This window comes from Alosa sapidissima, chromosome 7 (genome assembly GCF_018492685.1).
Source record: "Alosa sapidissima isolate fAloSap1 chromosome 7, fAloSap1.pri, whole genome shotgun sequence".
Classification (NCBI taxonomy): domain Eukaryota; kingdom Metazoa; phylum Chordata; class Actinopteri; order Clupeiformes; family Clupeidae; genus Alosa; species Alosa sapidissima.
The window spans coordinates 16,347,817-16,353,060 of record NC_055963.1 but is presented as its reverse complement, the minus strand read 5'-3'; the positions used below and the strand labels follow the sequence as shown (position 1 = coordinate 16,353,060).

Below are 5,244 nucleotides of genomic sequence, written 5' to 3'. Positions count from 1 at the left end.
TGTCTGTCCTTTACTTTTCTCAAACTCAAGAAATGCACTCAAGTGATGCTCTGTTTGTCTGTCATTGGAATGACCTCAAAACTCTAACCTCAAATCTGCCAAGGTGATGAGCCATATAGTGGACACTGCCATTAAAAAGAGAAAAAAACACAAACTAAAAACAGTTTACACACACAAGGTCATTAAACAGTTGAGTTGAGCAAAGATGAAGGCTGCCAACAAGCCTCCTTTGTACAGCCCCTGCTATGTTATGCTATGGCATCCAGGCCCCCAGCCAGATGTCCCATTTTCATGATGAGAGAAAAGCAATGTGTGCGATCATGCTTTAGAGACCTACTTCATAGAGACTGAGAAAGAAAGAAAGAAAGAAAGAAAAGAATGCTAAGCAACGAGCGGCATACTCTGAAAAGTCAAAAGGTAGAAAGAGCATGTTGAGAAATATCGCGAGTCCTTTGAGGACAAAAGCCAGAGTCTGGAGGATGTGTTGCTCTTTCGTCCTCAGTGCTGTTGCTCTTTGAGCAAATTATTCCTCAGTCTCAAAGTCCCAACTGAGGACCAGACTGAAAGCTCACAGGTCAGAGATAGCCACGGGATTCACACGCACAACGCAAAGCATATAAGAGACTACAGAAAATTAACGCTGTGGTTTGCCCATATCCAATCTATGCCCCTCAGACATCTCCATAAATAGCATCAGCACAAACAAACAAACAAACAAACAAACAAGCTTTTGGGAAGGTCGTCCCGTAGTAGTGGACATGTCAGCAGCATCCGGCGTCTCAACAGACCGATCCCTGATGCCCTCAAACGAAAAAGGTTCTGACCCACGCAACCCACAAACTTCCCCCCAGCACTGCATCTCCCCCTCTCCAAACTACCCCCGCCCCTCCTGCTCAGCGGTCCAGTACCTCGGCAGAACCCTTTTCTGAACAGGCAGTCGTGTGTAGCGCCTCCATGGCTTTGCCTTACCTTTCAGGGAGAGGCAGGTTGTCCTCAGATAAACTCATGGAGGCCAGGTGGGGGTCCAGGGGAAGCTCCCTGCAGGCTCACCCCAGCTGGAGTGAGTCGTCTTCGGGCAGAGCGCGCGGGGTGGAGGGGGTGGGGAGAGGTGGAGAGACGGCACCACTGGGGCAGGAGACCTGAAGAGTCAAGTGTGGACCGGTCCAGATGGCATGCTGAGGTGCTCTGTCTTCCCCTCTCTCTCACTGTCTCTGTCTCTCTCTCTTTCCTTCACAAACACACACACACACACACAAGCGCGCGTGTGCATGGACACACGCACACACGCACACTTACATTTGTGAACACATATGAACACACACACCTACTCACACGCAGCCAGTCAGACAGACACAATAATAGACAGGACTCACAGACACACTCAGTGGTGTGTGTGTGTATGTACACACACACTCACACAAACACACAGACACATGCGGACATGTTGAAAGGCAAACAATTGACAATGGATATTCTTACTGTCTCTCTTTCTGCCCTCACTCTCTCACTTCCTCCCTCTCTTCCTTTCCCTCTCTCCCTCTCTCTCTCTCTCTTACTCAGCGGCAGTCACACATACAGACACACACACTCACACTCGCGCAGCCAGACATGTTTTTGGAGTAAATCCGCGCAGCGTGGAAGACAGGAGCTGAGTGCAGGAATGAGTCCAGCCAGAGAGCGCAGAGAACAACACGCCACTGAGTCCGCTTGTCACTCTGACTCGCTCTTTCTCTTCCCCCTCTCTCTCCCTCTCCCTCGGTCTCCCTCTCTCTTTCTCTCTCTCCCTCGCTCTCCCTGTCCCTCGGTCTCCCTCTCTCTTTCTCTCTTTCTCTGTTGTTTGCCCTCTCTCGCTCTCTCCTTCTCTGTTGTTCCCACCTTTACCTCTGATGTTTCTATCTCTCTGTTTCTACCTGTTTCTCCCACCTATCACTCTGTCTTGCTCCTTGCTCTCTATCACCCTCTCCCTTTTCTCCTCTCTGTTTCCCTCTGTCTGTCCCTCTCTCTCTCTCCTGCTATTATCTCCTTCTTCCTCTCCTTACCTCTTTTTACCCTCTCCAAATGTATCTCTCTTTCTTTTTACCCTCTCCATCTTTTTTGTCCTCCTTTCCATTCTACCCTTACCCCTCTCCTTCACCAGTGGGTACCTCCACAGTTTGGCACCCCTCTCTGGGGCTGATTTTTAACACAACACAACATGACACACCAGCCGTGACACACACCTGTCTCTCCTGCTCACAGTAGCAGTGCCATATGTCTTCTCTCCCTCTCTCTCTTTATCCCTAATTCTCTGTCCCCCTTTTTGTCATTATCTCTCTCTGTCTTATTCTTTTATTCTCTCTCTCTCTCATATTTTTCTCCCATTTCCCCTTTTTCATTCTCCCCCTCTCTCTTTCTCTCATTCTCTCTTTTTCCTCCTCTATAACAACCCATTCTCTCAAACTCTCTTTTTTGTCTTCTTTCTCTCTCACACTCTTTTTATTTTCAATCCCATTCCCTCTTTTCCCTGCCTCCCATTCCCTCTTTTCCTCTCATTTATAGTTATAAGCCTCTTCCCCTTCATCTTTGCTTCAGACTTGTATAACCTCAATGCTTTGCTATTTGCCAGCCCAGCTCCCATTCACTGGGCAACCCAAGGGATCCCTTTACATGATTTTTTAATGTAATTTATGGCATTAAAATTTCATGACAGCCATGAACTCCATTAAGAAATGTGCACTTTTCCTCAATGATGTAGCAGATTCATAGCTACAGCCTGGGGAATTTCACTGAGCTTTGGCAAAAACAAAGCATGAATATTGAAGCCCTTAGAGGGATACTTGTGATATGAATTATAAGGTATGGTTAAAATAGTGAAATGTAGTAATGAGGTAGTAAAGGCTAAAACTGTCACTATTCATTTCATGCCCTAAATCAGAGGAGTTCCACACTCTCACAGTAGGGTGACGGTAGGGTGACTTATTAATTCCGACGCAATGCCCTCTTGATGAAATTCGCTTACCACTTAGTTGGATTGTGATGCATCTCACGCTCATGTAACCTAATACAAGGCTTATTATGCAGAGGGAAATATTGTGTATGCCTTCTTATTAATGCAATCTGAGCACAGTCCAATTTCTGCTGTTTGCCACTGACAATGATCTGACTATGGGCTGAAATGGGCATGATCAGTCAGGCTGGTGGTTTCACTATAAACATCCTCTGGCTATGAACTCCATTCACTTGTGCTCCCTTTCACTGTCTCTCTCTCTCTCTCTCTCTCTCTTTTTCTCTGTCTGTTCTTCCCTCTTTCTCTCTCTCTACCTCTCTCACTCTTTATTGCTTTCTCTATTTGTCTCATGGATTTATCTCTGTTTCCCCATCTTATTTTTTAGCCATCTCATTTCTTTGTCATATTCATCTTTTTCTCCCTTACTCTATCCCTCTCTATTTCTCTCTATCTTTATTCCATCCCCTCTTCAATATTTCTCTCTTAACCCTTTAATTGCCTGCTCAACCGTTTGGTAGAGCACATTTTAAGACACCATATCTTACCAACAAATCTAACGGTTTTGAGTTCAAACATATTTCACTATTTAGGGGGCAGCCGTGGACTACTGGTTAGCACTTCGGCCCTGTAACCGGAGGGTTGCCGGTTCGAACCCCGACCAGTAGGCACGGCTGAAGTGCCCTTGAGCAAGGCACCTAACCCCTCACTGCGCCGGGATTAGTGTGTGCTTCACCTCACTGTGTGTACACTGTGTGCTGTGTGTGTTTCACTAATTCACGGATTGGGATAAATGCAGAGACCAAATTTCCCTCACGGGATCAAAAGAGTATATATACTTATACTTATACTTATGGAGCCATATCTACCACTTATGTACTGTACTACATGTTAAGCACAAAATATTTGCTCAGTACCTCTGTAATGTCGAAGGCCACACCTTCTCATCATACGCGATTTAAGAAATTAATTTACGTGATTTCGGCCATATTTTGTGGAGTCACATCTACCAAGTTTTCTTCATTATTATGACCGCCGCAAAGCGAAGTGGTTTATATGGTTGAACCAGTTTTTCCTAAATGGCACAGACCTAAAGGTATCAGCCATATATACACAATTTACCAATACCCAATGTGTAATGCATGGGCTGCATACTAATGAGGAGGGTGGGACATGTCTCATGTCATGTTAGATCACATCCTGAGGGTCTAAGCTTTCAGAAAATATATGGTTTATATAGTTTAATCAGTTTTCTCTTCATGGTACAGACCAAAATGTATTATGTGTACACGTTCTTCACCTAAATCCATAGAATCCCATTCATTTCAATGGTAAATGTACTTAAGTGGTCTGCAGGTACAGTGGGAATGAGTTTATTTCTTGTTAACATGATTTTTCTTGAAACTCTGGGACCAGGGCTGCAAGATAATACCACGTTTTTGGGGAAAAAAAACTTAGTAAAACTCAGTAAAACACAATAATCTCATGCCAAAGTTTTACCATAAACTGGCACTTCAACCGTTTGGTAGAGGTTCATAGAAATTGAATGGGAGGGTCCTTTGAAAAGAAAAATCACAGATTTTTCATACTACAGCCTAATAGAGCAAGATAAAACAAAAAAAAATATTTTTTCATCACTTTTATCATGGTGTGCCAGTAATAATATTTATTTTCCTCCCTTTATTTAATTCAATTTTGTGCCATTGTATACACCAGTTTTACACAAATACATCTTGCTTTTTATGTAAGCACCTAAGATAATGTTTAAAATCTCAATACCTCTACTTTCTTTCTTCAATAACCATATTTTTCTTTCTCCAATAATCATATCTCTCTTTCTCCAATAATCATCTCTCTTTCTCCAATAACCATACTCTCTTTCTCCAATAACCATACTCTCTTTCTCCAATAACCACATCTCTCTTTCTCTAATAACTATACTCTCTTTCTCCAATAACCACATCTCTCTTTCTCTAATAACCATTCTCCAATAACCATACTCTCTTTCTCCAATAACCATACTCTCTTTCTCCAATAACCACATCTCTCTTTCTCTAATAACTATATTCTCTTTCTCCAATAACCACATCTCTCTTTCTCTAATAACCATTCTCCAATAACCATACTCTCTTTCTCTAATAACCATACTCTCTTTCTCCAATAACCACATCTCTCTTTCTCTAATAACTATACTCTCTTTCTCCAATAACCATACTCTCTTTCTCCAATAACCACATCTCTCTTTCTCCAATAACCATACT

The 5,244-nt window shown here is 43.2% G+C and overlaps 1 protein-coding gene across 1 annotated transcript in view; it reads right to left on the bottom strand.

Annotated features, from left to right (window-relative positions):
* Positions 1–1,226, bottom strand: part of opn7d (opsin 7, group member d) — a 51,338-nt gene extending 50,112 nt beyond the window's left edge. The window contains exon 1 of the mRNA XM_042098008.1: positions 970–1,226. The gene's annotated coding sequence lies outside the window, so the exon portion shown is untranslated. The remainder of the gene's footprint in view (positions 1–969) is intronic.
* Positions 1,227–5,244: the final 4,018 nt, after the last annotated feature.